A 19,276-nucleotide genomic window follows, 5' to 3' on the forward strand; every position below is an offset into this window, starting at 1 on the left:
GCCCAGACCCAATCTTTGCTTGTAAAGAATACATAGACTTTTAAAATCTAATCTCTTACACATCTTCAGTTCTCAGAGCTTGCTTTAGGTTCAGTAATTTTCTAACATTCTTGTTATTGATTTCTAGGACTGGAAAATCATCAGTTCTTTTTTTCAGGATTTGCGGGAACATTGCTTTCTATCATTTACATTCTATCCCATACAAGTGTAGTTGATGCTTTTCTGTAGGGAATTACTTTCTGCTCTGAGGAGAGGAGGCACGGCAGAGGCACACGAGATAGACAAGAGCCCAGAAAAAAAGACATGCTGTAGAGTCTGAGATGAAAGCATGTAGCTGTACCTCTGACCTGAACAAACTATTTGCCTGAATCTAACAGAATCTCCACCTCCTATAGTATTTATTGCCAGCATCATTTTTGTATTAGTTTAATTATTATCAGGCCTGTTTTATAAAAGGTTTTATGAGGTGCATTTTAATAGTTTAATTATGTAGTTCATATGTGTTTTGCAGTGCTTCAAAGCTGTAAAACACTGCATCAGTGAAAAGTATTATGAATAATGTAAAAAAACATGTTTTCACTCATCATGGAACTCTGGATCAACAGGATAGAAAATAGTATGAAAGAAGTGTGGGAGCTGTATCATAAAAATTTATTCAGAGGTTATTTTTATGGGGAGAATCCCTTCAGACCTGCTGCTGAAACTGCAGGTGCAGAGAGCTCCTATCTCATGTCGTTCTAGGCACAAAACACAGTCTGAAGTGCTAATGTGATAACTACTGCTCATGTTCCAGTGCTGATACCCATCTAGATCAGTGCAGAGTTTGAACTACTTTTGGCTGGCAGAGCTCCATGGTAATAACTTGTGCCACCTTGAGAACCATGGTGTTGTCCCTGGCTGATTTCTTGTCTTCTGTTTAACACCCATTCCCTAGCACCACCACAGATTCTCACACTAATTCCAGGCATGTTGCTCATTCTACTCCAAAAAGAATTGAACAGTCCCAGTTGATTAGGAGCAATGGAGTAGTGGTGAGAAGGAAAAGATTATATATTAAATATATGTGTAGGACTATGTGTTAGGTCCCAATCAAATGATTTCACAGGGAGGCAGGTTTGCTTCAATTGGTCCTGTGTATAGATTATAAAACACCTTGAAATACCGTGTGTATGCCAGACAGTATCATATATGAGCAGATTATATTGTTGTATAAGAATAGTGTTACCCCTTTTGACTTGAGCTTTTAGTCAAAATTTGGGGTCTTGGGTCTTTTTCTCAGGATCATGCTACAAGTCCTTCTCCTCTTGTCCTTGGTTTTCTGTCCCTTCTCTATTCCATAAAGAAGCTTGATTGCTTTTATCTTTGTCCTGAATGAAGGATGGCTGCTATACCCACCAGCTTCAATGAAGCTTCACCCAAACCCAAGCATACCAAAGGCTTTTGTTGGTGAAGATACTAGAGGTTTTGAATTTGGATTTTGTTTACAAAGGGTTTAGCTACTTACTGAGACAAATCCACCTTATTTTTTCAGCTACTCCCATTAAGCAATATGACAGTTAATACACTGCATGCAGACTTACACCCCAGCATGCTGCACAATAAGGCCAGCGATATACTATAAACTTACATCATTATAAATACATCGCTCAGAGATGTGAAAAATCAGCACCCCCTAGGGACACAGTTATATCGACCCAACCAAGGGCTTCTCCCTTCAACATAGCTATAGTCAGGACCACTTCTAAATACATTTGAAAACCAGCATTTGTCATGTCATAAAATATACATAGTAGCTGTATCTTGAACTACCATGTAGAAGCACTTAATGGCACTGATTAAGGCGCTTCTATACTCTTCACTAACATTAAACTGCTTTTAGAGAATGTTCTGATGTCCAAGCAGCTATATTAATAGAACATCATTCAAATGAATGGAGGGCCAGGACACATCAGCTATATTTGTCTTCATGAACATTAAATGTCTTTTGATTAAGTTGAGTACAGGTATACCTGTGTTAGTGTGCATCTTTACTTGCTATTATATATGTTTCATTCTGCATCAATATTTAGCACTCTTAGAAGGTAAAAATAGGTTTTAAAGCTGTCATTGCTATGCTAATTTTATGAGCAAACAGAAAGCCCAGTGTGTGGCTGAAGATGTGCATTAGGAGTAGCCAAATGTGGCTCATTGGTTCTACAACATGGCCAGAGGCCACCCTAATCTGTTATTCAAAAGTGCAGCACACAAAGACCAAAGACCACAGCATGTAATGCAACCAGGCAGCTTGAATGAAACATGCTGGAACCTGCAGTCCACAGTAATTGTGGCCCTTTAGCTCCTGGCCAAGTTGCTGAAGTAGTTTGCAATGGCAAAAATCAGATAGGACACTTTTGGCACAGTGGCCACCACTAAAATATCCAAGAGATATCAAAGTTATTTCATTTCCAAGCGTAAGGAAAAACTGCTTTCAGAAACCATTGTGTTAGTAATAGTTGACAAATGTTTTTTTATTGTGATCTCTTGCATTTTGATAAGGTACATGAAATATACCCCTTCACCTCCTTCCTGTGGTGTGATGAGGGTTTTTTTTTTGGGTGGGGGTGTTGGGGGAGGAGTGGGGGTTGGGCAAAAAGCATGCCCCCTTTGTGGCAATCAAATGCATTGACTTGCTGGGGAAAAGAGTTAAATTACACAGCTCTATTCTAATCTTTCAGTTTGCATCAATTGGTTTTTTGAGGTATAGTAGTTGCCATGGTGAAGCTTTTGGCTGAATCCTTGATGAAACCTATACTTTACAAAAATGTCATATCTCTGACTTGAAGATTTCTACCTTTTGAAGAAGGAAAAAACAGTTCTCCTCCAAAGTCCTGTGCCAGCTGTCACACTTAGACTCCCAATACTATTGCTGCTGTTGTCTCTCACAGACAGACACAAAACAATATGACTCTTTACTTATATTCTTAGTTATTACTGGGCTTTTGGCAGGTTTATCTGCTTCTCACATGTATGTGAGGACTTCTATAGTGACATGAGGCCTGTCATAGAAAGCAGCTATGTGGGGAGTCTTAATACAGAAGTTAACAGTCATGCGGACAGTCGGGGCGGCTCTAGGGATTTTGCCGCCCCAAGCACGGCAGGCAGGCTGCCTCCAGCGGTCTGCCTACGGAGGGTCCGCCGGTCCCGTGGCTTCAGCGGACCTCCCACAGGCATGCCTGCGGAAGGTCCGCCGAAGCCACGGGACCAGCGGACCCTCCGCAGGCAAGCCGCTGAGGGCAGCCTGCCTGCCGCCCTCACGGCGCCGGCAGAGCACCCCCCGCGGCTTGCTGCTCCAAGCATGCACGTGGCGTGCTGGGGCCTGGAGCCGCCCCTGCGGACGATGTTCAAACTGGTACAAGAAAGTTGATTCATTTAGTTACTTACTTGAAAAACAAAGTAACATCAGTTTCTTTAGTCCCAAACAGTGATTATATTGTTTTTGGTATCTGATTAACTTGTGTAAATCAGTGTCATCAGCAACTTTGCTCCAAAACTATGAATCATCACATTGATGGAAAACACCTATCCCATGCTCTAGCCACTTCTACACTATTTATAAATAAAATTCATCCATATTCTAGTGGATTGATGTCCATTAAATGTCAAAAACATTATAAATAAGATCTCTACTTCCCAACCCATTAACACATCAGTCAGTCCACCCCCATCAGATGTACCCTGAGAAACTAAACAGCCTTGCAGCATTTCTGAAGATCACTGAGTCTGCATGCAGATGGATGAAGGAACAATAATAGGAATGACCACCTTTATCCTCATCATTATTGTTAACATTAGTTTAACTAGCATCCTTCATAAGCATAGAGTCATAAACAAAGAGACATAGACTTTAAGGTCAGAAGGGACCATTATGATCGTCTAGTCTGACCTCCTGCACAATGCAGATCACAGAATCTCACCCACCCACTCCTCTAATAAACCCCTAGCCTATGTCTGAGCTACTGAAGTCCTCAAATCATGGTTTAAAGACTTCAAGATGCACAGAATCCTTCAGCAAGTGACCCGTGCCCCAACGCTGCAGAGGAAGGTGAAAAAGCCCTAGGGCCTCTGCCAATCTGCCCTGGAGGAAAATTTCTTCCTGACCCCCAATATGGCGATCAGCTAAACCCTGAGTATGTGGGCAAGATTCACCAGCCAGACATCCAGGAAAGAATTTTCTGTAGTAACTCAGATCCCACCCATCTAACATTCCATCACAGGCTACTGGACATATTTACTGCCTCAAAGAGCTTCACAGAATGACAAACTATGGCTCCCAATCCTACAGCTGGCTTTGTGCAGGTGGACTGCTGCAGCTGGGTGGAGTCCCACTGACTCCAAAGGGGTTCCACATTTAGGTAACAGCCCACCTGCATACATAGATTTTCAAGCTCAGGACTCAAATATTGTACCTATAGATGTAAGGATCACATCACTTCACTCACCATCAAAATGCCATCACCTCAGGGGAGGCATCATTAAAATAATGCTAGCATCCATACTGTGGCTGGGAGTGAGCCAAATGAATATATCCAATTAAAGAAATAAGAGAATTTTAGATTAGCAGAATGAAATAACCCAGTGGTTCTGGGTACATCTTGATATCTGTAGGATGGGATTTAAATTTGGAGCAACCCATATTGATTTGGCATACATTTTGGGATGCATGCCCCTAATCAAATCTCGGACGAACCCTCAAACTGAAGGAACATAAATACACACCGTGTACAGTCAAGCACAGGAGTTTATTACGCACAGCACTGTGGAGTGTCACCTTGCTTATTAGGCTCGGAGACACTGCAGAACAATTAATTACAATAGATTATATAGGGTGCTCATTGAGTGGAGAGAAGCAATGGGGATGGGTTTTCCCAAGCCCCTGCATAGGTTCAAGCAGCAAGACACAATCAGCACAATAAGCCAATGGTCTAAAAGATTACATAATGGCTCCGCACAAGGCTCAAATTAACATATTGCTGGCACACAGATAATTACCCCCAAACTATGTCTATTAAAGTGTATAGGTCAAATCCTAATTTGGGGCTCCAGGGAAATGAGGTAGCAGCTCTCCCAGTTGACCAACAGGTTCATTACTGGAGATTTAAAGCAAAAATCAGTAATTAGTACACAATAGTTTATAAGTTTACCTTGGCATTTCTGTGGGCTAGGATTGGCATACATCTGTGAGGGGACGGTGTCATAACTCATGTCAATCATATTAGGCCTCTCTGTGAACTCTGTCTGGGATCTGAGGGGTATTGTACCACTATCTCCTCCCTGCATTAGGGAATAACCATGAGGCCTTTCTCAGCGCATGTGTCTATAACTCATGATAAGGATGCCCAATTACATTCGGAGTTATGCTGACTCCACTCACTGACTTGAAACACACAAGGTTATCTGTTTACCCCAGCTTTCTCTTAGCTATGTATTGTTCTCTGTTTGCCAGCCCCCATGGCCCAGACCAAGCTGTGGACTCCAGGCCTATATGAAAAGCTCTTAGCAGAAACAGCAGTTAAGATCTTACATCCACATTAAATGGATTATGGCCCTTCAGTAAGTGGTCAGGACTTTGGTTTTATGTCTAATTTTTAAGATGACCATGCCAAAAAGCTATATCATGCAATCATAAAGATGGCAAGCTAATGCTTAAAAAAATGAAGTAGTGACTAATGGCTTTATATTTAAAAGCAACTAGCCTAGAGTGACTTTCTGGATTACTTAAATCCTAAAAAGAACAGGAGTACTTGCGGCACCTTAGAGACTAACAAATTTATTTGAGCATAAGCTTTCGTGGGCTACAGCTCACTTCTTCGGATGCACTAAATCCTAAAATTTCTCCAGATTCAGAGTTATTATGAGCCTTGGGGATACAACCACACAGGGAATTTAGGCTCTGTGCTGCAATGCTTAATTGTAGGTACCCTGCCATCTTGTGAAATCCACAGCCTAGGTAGGTGTGCAGGCTCCCTTTGCAGTGCACATGGTGACATAAGTGTCCAAGAATAGGATCCAGCAAGCTGAGCAGGGAGTTGCCTAAAATAACCAATAGGAAATACCTGGGAAAGGTCTGACCTAAGCTTCATTCCAGTCTCAGACTTAGGCACATATCTTCACTAGAGATTCACAGACATGAACCCTTTCCTGGAGATGGGTTCCTAACCTAGGTCAGTCCTTTCTCACCAAGAACTGAGGAGGAGTTCCCCTTTATACGTAGTAGCTCAGTAATTCGACACTCACACCAATTAAAAGCCCCACTCTGCCTGAAAGAAGGAAGGAATTGACCCAGGTCTTTCACTGCTCTGAAGAGTGCCCTCACAACTGGTCTATAGTGTCTTCTGCAATATGGGTCTCTCAATCTTTCCTGGTGGAGCCATTCCACAGTGTATAAAATACTTAAATAGTGATTTGAGCAGCAACTTGAACTTGGTTCCCATCACCTGTTCCAAGTAAGTGTCCTACCACTAGGCTACAGAATGAGTTGCTTCCCTGCCACAATGAATAACAATTCAGTACAAATCTCGGACAATTCAGTACAAAGTACAATATTTAAGTATTCAGGCCAAAGCTTTGACAGGAAAGATAAAGACCCACCTCAGAATACCCCATAGCCTAGTGGTTATGCCATTGCTAGGTGTTCCCTTGGCTGAGGGCCTGGATCCTGCTCTAAGGCAGCTTCTGAGCTTGCCCACTGGATTGGACTCTAGAGGTGAGACGAGCAGAGAAATGCCTAATTTGAGAGTTTAAGCATGAAGTACATACTGGGCATCAGGACTTAGGTGGCTGTTCACATGCCCAATGGTAAATTTTTAGGTGCCATTAGGACTCTATCACCAGAAGCTTAGATCCCTAGGGAATTTAGGTGCCTACAGCTTGAGGCAGCAGCTGAACGGGGGTTTTGATTATCTAAATTTTAGGCTTAGGCATTTTAAATGGCAGTTAGACACCTAAAGTCCTTTAGTCTACTCAGGTTTCATTCAAAGAATTCTTATTATTGAAATGAATGTGGCCACTGTCCACAAAAACCCGCCTAAAAAGCCAGGTTATAATGTGTTTAATATAGTAATCAATATACAATTATTTTTATTGTCTATAGTATCTAAGTAGAGCTCTACTAAAAGCTTGTGAAGTATATTGGATAGGGAAGAAGAACACATAGTTGGTCTAACTTATGGTATAAGAATGAACTGCCTTCTATGCATGACCATTTGTGTCAGCAAAAAACATGAGCAAATTCTGTTTGTTCCCATCTCAGTAACTTTTTTTTTTATTTGTTGGTATCCTGTATAAATCGTTGGCATTTCTCCTATTCCATCTGCATTCTTTCTACTTAAAACTCATTTTTCTTTGTTATATTTTTCCCTTGGCTTAGTCTTGAAGGGTTGAGACTTGAATTCATTTCAATCACTTAAAATATATGCTGTTCCAGGTATTGTAGCAGCACAGAGAGAAATATAACACTTGAATTAGCATGGGGAGACGCTATTAAACTCAGCAAACTACTTATAATAATGTAATAAAAAAAATTTCCAGGCAGGGGTCTAGAGGAAAATGCTGTTTCATTCCTTAATTTGTAATTTTACCCAGAAACCTTTAATCGTTATTAGAAGGCTCTAATGCTCCTTTTGTAGGTAGTGGTGGTGGTGTGTGGGTGTAATCGTTTTAGAACTAAGTGGCATATTTGTTTAAGACATTATCACCTTTAAAAAAATATTCTTTCTGTTCTCTCAATATTTTTTATTTTCTTGTTCTCATAGCATACATTTCACAGTGTTTACCTTTATTCCAATCTGCAAGGAAAATACAGTAGATATTAGGTTCTGGATACTGCAGAAGTGGTAGATAGGACAACAGGGTAATCAATAGACATTAAGTAATGAAGGACTAACTTCAAAAATGTCAGAGGTCCAGTTTGCTTTAGATAAGCACCGCCAAAGTACAGGTTGTTATCTGAATCTGAAATGATCCTGGTGAAGCTGAAAAATTGGGATGGGACCCCTGTGAGAACAAGTTTCCCATGAAACTTCCAGTACTACTTTTTTTTCCTCCTCTTCCATTCATGTTGGAAATACCTTGAGGATAGCTTTTCTTCTGGTAGTTCAGAACCTCTATGCTCCTGTACTGATTGAAACCAAAGAAAGAATAAGGATGTTGAAAAGAAAAATAATAGAAAATGTTCGCTTAACTCTTTTCTTATCTTTAATAATAAAAAAAAAGTTTCGATTCAGTTTAAGCTTGGAATGAAAGTTCATTTCTAGGACTTATAATTTACTTTCACACGCATAAAACTCACTGTCAAAGAACAGGCCTGTAAGAAAAAAAATACGTATATTTAAGTTATTTAAAAATATTATTTGTGTAACAAACCAGAAAGACTCACTCAAGAATTATTTTTCTCTCTTGGATCAGTACATAAAATGGTATAGTTTCTTATGTGTATTATACACCCATTAAATGATACATCTCCCTTTCTTTGGGTGGCCACACATTCTCTGCACCCCTCTTGCTCCGAGTCAGAGCTCTGACCACTCCTTGTCCCTCTCCAACTTCCCCCCTACCCCTACTAGCAAGTGGGTAAGGAATGTTATCTGGAGGGCAGATGTTGTGCTATACAGTAGATAAAGACCCAAGAAAGAAAGGGAGAGTGAGAGACCCTTTTCTCTGTTACTGCACTCTTGGCCAAGTAACATAAAGATAGCTTGAACTTAGCTTGAACTTTTGGCTGTACTTAGACATATGGTACACAGAATGAAGTAAAAAAGCTGTATAACCATTCTACAAAATGTATTGTGCAGATACAGCAGCCAAATACATAAACTTTAGGTTACTTTTTTCTTTTTAAAAATACCCAAAGTTATTGCAGTGTTCACTGATCCCTTGCCAATTCATTTCATATCAGAACTCTTATTTAATCGATACAAGGGCACCATATTGGCAAAGTAATCTTTTCCCTCGGAGTGGGAGCTTGTGTGGCTATCTCATTTGTATATCCACTAAAAACCAGGTTTTCATGCTGGAAAACTAGTCATTCCTAGGGAAGAAGTAGGAACAAATTGGGGCTTTATAAAGGAATAGAGGAACAAATGGTCATCAAGAATGGACAAATAAGGACTGTTTTTTTGGGGGGGGAGGGGAGAGAGAGAAAAAATAAAAAGAAGGGAATATTGGGGTTTCTGAGGGAACAAAAAGGATAAGTAGAGGAGGAACTGGAGCTGCAGGTGGAGGAAAGGTGATCTGTAACTGCTCAGGGAAGGAGGATGAACAAGAGAGCAAAATGAGAGCAATTTGTAAAACTGGAGGAAGAAGTGAAGAGGCATAAAACTGATCAATGTCATGGTTTTTTTAAGAGGCAGGGACTGAGAAACTTTCCCTTGCATTATACATTTCTTCAGGACCCTTTTAAACAATATTTTTACCTGCTGTGAATCATTAGAGGTGTGTTTTCATGCTTCTGAGCTAATACCTGCTCTCTCCTCTGCTTTAAAGTGCCTCCAGATGATGAACATATTTAGTAACTGTCACCTGACCATTACAAGAGGAGTTATCTCTAGGATACACAAGAAAGGATCCAAATCATGATGAGCTTTGAGTGCAATTCAAGGTGCTGATTTTGATTATAAACAAATTGAAAAATGTGTAGCAATTTTCAATGGCTTCCAAAGTGATTGTAGATTGGTTCTGCTCATACTGCAGGTAACAACTGGCACTGTAAGGGGGTTGGACTACATAAACCTAAGTCCCCTTGTCTATCTCTAATTTCCCTGAGTCTAGCGGCTAGCAGTTTTATGTACTGTAAAAGGGTCTTTAAAATTAAACCAAAAAGCTCAAATTTGCTACCAAATTTGTATGAAATTAAGTCTAGTGGTTGCAGTAAGCTATGCTCAAGAGCCTTGATTTCTGACAAACAGCATTTTGAGCATAACAACATGAGGATTAATGTATGCTCTAGCCAAGATTAGCAACGTATTGTCCCATGGAAACCTTCTTTGAAGGTTTCTGCTTTCTAACAGGAATAACTACCAGGATCGCCATATAAATTGCATACATGTTCCAAGAGTACTTGTTTGTTCCCCTGTAGAAGAATTGAATGCCCATTATTGGTAGGTACTAGGTACAGTCCCTGCAGACCTACACAGATTGACCAATCGAGAAATCTACAGTGCCAGTAAACGAGCATTGATAATTCATGGAAGTATCTTCTTCCAGAGGAGTACTTCTGAAAGTGATGCCTGAAAACACGTACAAAATGGTAAAGCAATTATCAATATCAATGTACTCATTCTCTGTCTGTATTACCAAGTATGTCTAGGCTCAAACCTACCCTAAAGTTTCACAGCTATATTTCAAGTGCAGCATCCCATACATTGTTTTTGGAGACCATAAAAATTGTTGCTTAAAACCATATATTACCATGCACTCATCCTCAATGTAACGTTTCTAAATGGTATGTATAAAACACAGTGAGTGGATAAAGAAATGATAGATCTAAACATGGAGCAGTTCAGTTCTACAAATAGTCATATTACTAAGTAAGACACACTATTATCACAGAGGAATTGCATATCTTTTTGATGGAAACAGGATATCTCCTTTAAAAATATAAAAAAATAAAGCAACTCCATATCAGTAAAGAAGTGAACATTTCAAATGCAAATACGAGCACAAAAAAATCCCTAGCATGAAGAACAAACAAACAAACAAAAACCCAAACAAAAACAACAAAAACCAAACCTGTAAGACAAAAATAAAATGAAAGTGAAATGTATGTCATAGGATGAGAGGTTCTGTGTAATTGTAGTTAGAGCAGAATGTGTTTAAGCCTGGGGAAATACTGAAATGCAGATGTGCCACTCTTTGAATAAAAACAAACTAATACTTTTGCTATAGTATCATAGCTACAAGGTTTCTGGAAGCTGGTAGAATTACATCAATTTTTATGTGCCATCCAAGGTGTGCTAGATTTTTTTCTAAGTCTGTAGCTCATCCTTTCTTCAACTTGAAAAGCTTTTCTTTATTTTTGCAAATGCTCTTAAGCATTCAAAATGTTAATTTTACTTTGCCAATAAAGAACAATAATTTGTGAAGGATTTGTGTGTGTGTGTGTGGTGGTGGTGGTTTTTTTGGTAAACACATGGAATCGGCAGCTGTTACACCGCAACATGTGATGGCAGCTATTTTACCTTCTATAACATTTCTTCTTCCTGGATGACACCCATACCGTACCACTTTTGTACTAACACTCTCCCTACATCTGTATTCTGCATTGTATTGAACTGTATTGCAACAATTTCAATAAGGATCACTGTTCAGCAATGAGCGCTTGCAAACAGGAAGGATATTCTTGTGATTAAGTTCCCTGGACTTATTGAGAAGATCTGGGTTTAATACTTGTCTCTGTCCCAAACTTCCTATGTTGCCTGGAACACTTGATTGGGGTTACATTGAGTTTAGGCAGTCAATGAGCACTGGGTTGCTACGCCAACCCTAAAGCTACAGCTGACTGGCTTTGAATTACATTTTTGTTCAGAGTCAGAATCTAGCTGTGAATCTCCAAGTGTCTTTTACCTTTCTTTAAGCGAATAGAAGCAGGAGGTACTTGCAGAGAAAGTTACCCACGTAAGCAAACAGCTTGGACATACTTTCTGTTTCCTGGGAGAGGTAGTCATCCTCATACTTTTCCTAGACATCCATCTACTTATCCATTTATCTTTTCTATGGTGAGTAGACTTTTTTCTTTTAAATCAACTTTTGTTAATTAACCTCTCCTTGTTTCTATTTCTAAAAAATAAAGTTTAGTAAAACAGGATTGTGTATGTCGCTGAATGGAGTATTATTTTTTGCTATATGTATTTATAAAACATTCACTGCCTGATCCAGCCATTATTTACTATGTGGAAACTGACATCAATGCATGATTTTTGCACTCATTGATGTCAGGAATAGTTTATGATCAATTTCAGTGCACCATCAAGTGAAGGAGTTTGATGCTATTGAACAGGGCTCTGTATTTTGTGGCCAAGGTACCTCAGTCTTAGGCTGCAGAAGTTAGTATTCATGCTGAGCCCTCATTCAGTGGAGAAGTGTTTACTATAGAAAAATGTGTTGGCTGTGAAATCAACAATACTCGGAGAGATGCATGAGTAAGTGTTGAAGTAAGGAAAGATGAAAAGGATATGTGACTTCCAGGTGAAAGCATATTATATTGATTTTTACCCTTCATAATGATGCTTATTCTCATCTGTTTCTTTCTGTGATAGCAGCAGAAAAGAAAAACATTGCAGCCTGGTAATTAGCATGAGAGAGAAGCACAATGTAAATGTTTGTTATAAATAATATCAGAGAAAACTGAAAAACAATCAGTGTTCTCACCTTACCACGGTACACAGCATTTAAAAGTCAGATTTTTTAGTTAAAAAAGGCAGATTATTATAATATGCCAGTATGATTTAACACGAAAAGTCCAGGTTATACATTGACAATCTATTTATCAATGTCCCATTGTCTCTGCTTGGGGGACAACAAAGTATGCTGTTTGTACAGTGGTGCAACAAATGGTTTTCCAAGTCATATTGTAAATGTATATTATAAGATTCCTCTTAGTAACTTTGGGTAAAATAGAATTACAGTACTATATAAAATCTCCTGATATATTTATGTTCTAATTTATAACACAACTTGGGTCTTCATTTTATACAGAATCTCACTTTATTTCACTGAATAATAGTAATGAAAGTCCTGATCCTGCAATCTTTATTTAGGTAAGCTCCCCCGTTCAATTTTTGTTTGCATAGTTATACTGTAAACAAGTGTTTTAATGGGAGTACTGTCTCAATAAGTAATAAGGACTACTAGAATCTATTAGCTGTGTAGATATTAAATAGCTTTACTTTTTATTTTATTTTATTATTCTTCTGTGGTAGTGCCTTGAGGTCCTGACTGGGATCACCCCATTGCGTTGGCCACATACATACATATAACAAAAAGACTGTTTCTCCAGATACCAGCACAGAACATCTCAAGAACGTGCACTGATCCACTAGGGAGACTAATTTTTGAGCAAAGATTGCAATATTAAATGGTCTTTTTAAGAGGACAAAGACATCTGAAAGTATTTAGCAGGTACAGTACTGTAACATCACCTTTGAATATGCAACCTCTCAGATTGTTTGCCCCAGAGATTAGACACAACAGCAGTCCCTGTACTTGGGGGAACACAGGGACTGCTTCCTTTTACAGCCCCGATGATGCAAATCACCGAAAGGTGCAGGGTAAGACTATGAAGCTGGCCTGCACTCTGGGAGGACTGGGGTCCTGAAGTACAATCCCTTTGCAAAGGTCCCCCTCCTCATGGGTTCTCTCTCAGTGGCACACTCTGGCCCAAAGCTGCATAGAACTGATGTAGGCCACTAGCCCACTAAGTGGGGAACATTTTGAAAGAACTCCATATCCTTTTTGTAAATGTTTAAGCTTTTAAAACTTTTTCTTACTGAAGAAAACAAAACCATAAGCAGGCTATAAGCCCACACACAATGTTGAATCAGCTAGGTAGGTGAAAATATATTTATTACAGCTTCCATGGCCTTAAGCCAACTGAGCGAAGCCACAAGATTCCTTTTGCTGAATCAGGTCCTAAGAAGTTAACATATCCTGTTTTTAAATTTCATTAAATCTTCCAAATGTTCAGGGCACATCATTTCCAGAGATGTGCAGAAAATGCCTAAGGCATAACCAACCAGCCCTTTTTCACTGCCTGACCTGGGAGTTTTATCTTCTCCATATAGACAGAGCAACTGTTTTAAATATTAAGTATCAGAGGGGTAGCCATGTTAGTCTGGATCTGTAAAAGCGGCAAAGAGTCCTGTGGTACCTTATAGACTAACAAACACATTGGAGCATGAGCTTTCGTGGGTGAATACCCATTTCATTCACCCACGAAAGCTCATGCTCCAATATGTTTGTCTATAAGGTGCCACAGAACTCTTTGCCATGCTGATGTCTTGTTTTTTTTTGAGACTGCATAATTTATTTTTTATGTTTAAATATGTTTGTGGAAAATAAGTACTGCTTATGGTCAAAATTGTGTCCCAAGTCGCACATCCATGCAGGGGCATAAAAGGAAATCAGAATCTCCTTGCTCGGCCTTCCTGTGCATTGGTCCAAGTGGAAAGGGTAAGGAGTGTTACTTACCTGCTGCTCTCTCAGGCATGTGAATGGAGAGTAGTCCAAAGATGGGCAGAGCCTTGACTTTACCTCTCCCTACTTCCCATTGCAGCAATTTACACAAGAGAGCCAATGCAGAGGGGAAGTCATTTACCACTTTTCCCTTACTCCAAGAGGAACCAGGGAAGGATTTGTGACTCCCAGCTAATCACCATACCTTATTCAGGGCTACAAGAAAAGTGATGATCTAACCCTATATTGTAGTTTCATTCTCTCCCTCATTCCTTTCCTTTTATTTGGTAATGTATAGCTTATTTTATACTTAAATTGTCCAACCATATGATATTTTCATATATTCAAGAGATAAATCATATTGTTTTGGTAAATTTATAATTTCTACCACTTTTTACAATATTATTCATCCTTCAAAATAGAAAATGTAATGCATGTTTCTGAGACCTTTTATTGTATCATTGATCTCTAGCTAACTTATAGTGAAATATGATCATATGAAAAGTTCTGATTGTTAAAATAAATGTTCTCTGTGATTGTCTTAAGACTAGTAATGCAACTCAAGACAGTTTTTTCTTCCTCCATTACTTGACTTATATAAACAGAACCTTATTGTCCATTTTGGAGAGGTTGTTTTGGACATCAGCTGAAAAATTCAAGCTTTCACCATTCCGCTTTTTCCATTATATTGCATCTGACAAGAGGTACAGGTGCTGATTTTCTGATTTCCCCCAGGGGTGCTTGACCCCTTCTTTGCTCCAGGCCCTGCTCCCACTCTGCCTCTTCTCGCCCCATTCCGGCCCTGTCCCCCAAATGTGCCCCGCCTTCTTTCTGTCCCCGCTTCTCTCCCCCCTCCACCTCCCTCCCACCCAACATCTCCTGTCCACTGCTGAAGAGCTGATCAGCGGTGGGCGGGAGGCACTGGGGAGGAGCTGATTGGCGGGGTTCACCGGTGGGTGCTGAGCACCCACTGTTTTTTTTTCTGTGTGCACTTCAGCCCCAGAGCACCCACAAGGTTGGTGCCGATGTCAAGGGGTAATTCACTACAAGTCCCACTATTCAGTTGTTTTCTGCAGGGAAGTGATTTATGGGGGTCAGCGAACGTTAAAGGAAACATATATAGAATATAGTTGGTGTATCTCTGGCAGTTAATGTAAAGTGAGCTCTCTAACTTAGCTTTAGAAAATGCAATTTTTCTGAGAGCTTCCAAAACTAATATTAACTTATTATTGACTATGCACAAATGGTTTAGGATTAAGGACACAAGCCAGAACAGTACAAAACAAACAGAACAGTCTAAACTAGAAGCGATGTACTCAAGAGAGATTGCCCAAATTATGTTTGAGAGACAAAATAGGCAGCATGAAAAAAGGGGTATAAAGGTAGGAATGAGCACAGGAGACAGGGAATGTATACAAGTAAAACTCAGTTTAAAAAGAAGCAGGTTCAACCTGTCCAGTTTTTAATTTTGTCTCCTCTCTATAATTTCTGTAGAATAGTCCTCATTCATTGCTGGTGAAAGCAATGAATAAAGTCAAGCCTACTTTTGCCAGTGGTGAATTTGGAGTGGTATATTTTAATTTTTACTAGTACATAACCTGCAAAACTTCTAGCTTTTGACCAAGTAACAATAATTTTAAAGCAACAAAAGAATGACAAAACCATAGGAAATAAATGAATGGTACACCAGTGATGCTTAATTGAGGAATGCGTATAAGGTAGTGGTGGAAGTGGGTACTCAGAGAATACTGCCTAATATTTGTGTTACTCTAGGGCACTAGCAAGCATTAGTTTGATGAAACTGATATTCAGACAAAAAAGATTTGTTTCTTATTCTTAAAAAAGGAGATCGCACATCAAAGGTCTGGGTAAAGGCAGTAAACGTCCATTGGAAAGTAGAAATGTTTTATAATATATAGTGGAGACTTGTGTACACACAGAGAGAGAGAGAGAGAATGCTATGGCTGGAGCAAAGATCTTACAGGTGGATAGCTTTAGTCTTCACATAAGAGAGAAGAAAGAATCCTCAGATTGGTTCTACATTAGCCCAGTTACCTAGGGATGCCTCTAAACTACAGCCAGGGCCGGCTCTGGCTTTTTTGCCGCCCCAAGCAAAAAAACACCTGTGGGCTGGCTGGAGCAGTGAAGGGCGGGAGGAACAAACAAACCTGCGGGCCGGCCAAAGCAGCGAAGGTGGGGGGGACAAACAAACCTGTGGGCTGGCTGGAGCAGTGAAGTGGAGGGACGACAAACAAACCTGCGGGCCAGCCAGAGCAGGTTTGGGAGGGAGGGATAGCTCAGTGGCTTGAGCATTGGCCTGCTAATCCCAGGGTTGTGAGTTCAATCCTTAAGGCGGCCACTTAGGGATCTGGGGCAAAAAAAATTGGTCCTGCTAGTGAAGGCAGGGGGCTGGACTCAATGACCTTTCAAGGTCTTTCCAGTTTTAGGAGATTGGTATATCTCCAATTATTACCTTTAGCAAAGGGGGTAGAACAAACAAACTTGCGGGCTGGCCGTAGCAATGAAGGGGGGGAACAAACCACGCTGCCTGCCAGGAGGGCTCCGCGCCACTCCGGTGGGCAGGCAGGGAAGGACGCCGGCTGCCCTGCTGCACTTCCTACAGACCTGGCACCGCTCCCAGCAGGGCGCTCCTCTCCTCTGCACTGCTGCCCCCTACAGGGCAGCCGGAGCAGCAAACCAAAAAGAAAAAAAACCAAAAACCTGCAGGGGCGGCCGAAGCAATGAATGCCGCGCGGCCCTTGGAATCTGCCGCCCCAAGCACAAGCTTGCTTGGCTGGTGCCTGGAGCCGGCCCTGACTACAGCAGTTGGTATCAGCTACCAAGGAGACATCTGCCTGCTGGAGATAGCTTGAGTGCATTGCTCTCATTCCATATCTCCTTGATATGGCTCAGAGGGAAGTGATGTATGAGCTGGGTACTCCATCTCTGCACTTGCTGGTGAGATTAAGTTGTTTTTTCTCTCAATACTGCCTGAGCAGCACACATGGAAGAGAGAAGAGGTCATGATCTGGACCGACCAAAAAGTGTAACTGTTTACAGAAGACTATTTTTTCTGAAGGAGTGGGAGCCATCATCTAGTTTTCTGAAATATTAAGATAATCAGAGGGGAAATAAAACAAATCATCAGCTTTAACAGTTACAGTCCTATCAGGGACAGTACAGAGAGGAAATACACAAGCTGCAGTGGCTGGAGAAATTCTGCATATGAAGCACAGATAATAGCAGAATGCAGGTGATGGGTAAGCTCATGCAAGAGTGGTCATAAAGAAATTAGATCTCCCTGATTCTCAGTCTGGAGCAGAGGAACAGGGTCATAGTCAAATGTCTACCACATATGGGTATGCCTCTTTGGGATGTTTAACACACTGCTCCAAATCACTACCCTCCTAGTTCTTACCAGATTAACTGAAATTAATGCATATTGCAGCATATCCCAGAGAAAAAAATCTTTTGGCGTTTTCCTAGTACTAATACTGGAAATAGTACTTAAAATTCTTTCATTAGCTTGAAAGTGAAATTACTTTAAAACCTACAATATTGGCCTCACTAATATCATACTAATGGATTTCAGCTTCTGGAACAGACACATCTCCTTTATATTTTTATACTTTTGATGCTATTTTCCAGCTTGTTAACCTCACTAGCTTTATCTCCTACTTTCTATTATTTTCTTTTTGATTCTCATCTAACAACTCCATTTTACGTTCAGTGAAATTGTTAGCCCTGATCACACCTGTTCAATGTTCATTGTTTTCCTCCACAGTAAAAGCCATTTTTAGTCTTTGAATTTCTGTTGTATTTTCCCCTTCCTCACCCTCCAAACACACCATATTGGCTTGTCATATATGTACGTATGTAATACAAATTCACCTGAGCCTCCTTTCTCAACACAGATATAGCAATTACAGATTTAGTTTAATGTCTTGTTGAAAGGTATATATACAGAAGAGATTTTAGAAAGAGAAAGGCCACCCAAATCAATGCACTTTATTGCTCTTGATTTCAGTATGATATTCCTACTTTCATATCATCCATCTCCAAAATCATTTTCTCCCAAAACTTTGTTTAAAAACACATTTGTACATCAGCTGAGATCTCTGACAACTTATCTGAGATGTTTGTTAGCTTTTTGTTTAAAAGTCACCAAAATTCTATTCCCATTTTTCTCATTTTTAGAGGAAGACCCTCTGCTCCTGAACTCTTGGCCAATGAAGAGTTGTTTACTTTATTATTTCCTTTATAATTTTTCAAAATTATCATGTGCAATCTCAGATTTGAGTCTTCTCCAATTAGATGACAAGACTTGGTACCATTTTGTTGATGCACATTGCACCCAGGAAATGAAGACCTTCTGGAATCTGGTAATTAGGCTTTTCCAGATCACCTTTAATAAGTGACCTATAATACTTGCTTTCATTTGGTTTTTCTGCTAATATGACCTACTGTCTATTTCATCTTTTTTCCTGCAGCTGTGGACTACCTTGATATTTTCAGTGATTCTTCCACAACAACTCCCAATGCAGAAAAAATGTTAGACTACTCCATTTAGAACATCACTATTATTTATTTTATTACTGTAGTGCCTAGGAGCTCCAGACATGAACCAGGACCCATTGTGTGAAGTGTTGTACAAACACAGAATATAAAGACAAAGAGCTTACTGTCTAATGGACATATTCCCTTGGTTGATTCTTTTCTCCAGGAATGTATTTTTGTCTTCAGTTACATGAATTCATGATCATGTTGACCTGATCATCTAATCTAATCTAATCCTTTGATTCTGGTGACACTTTGCCTTATTTGTTCTGCTTCCATGTTTAGAATTATCTGCAAATGTGTTTTGTCTGGTTTTATCCAATTATGAATGATATATTGTCATTTCTAGGTTGGGCACAAGCTTTTGATTGCTCCAGGTTTTGATCTTGATTACAGTGATGTAAAATCCAGAGTAACTCTGTTGAATTATAATGAAGATATTTTGCATTTGCATTAATTTAATTGGGAAGAAAATATTGCTCAAGACATTGATGATTTCTTTTTGCGGAGATAC

This window comes from Mauremys mutica, chromosome 5 (genome assembly GCF_020497125.1).
Source record: "Mauremys mutica isolate MM-2020 ecotype Southern chromosome 5, ASM2049712v1, whole genome shotgun sequence".
NCBI classification, from domain to species: domain Eukaryota; kingdom Metazoa; phylum Chordata; order Testudines; family Geoemydidae; genus Mauremys; species Mauremys mutica.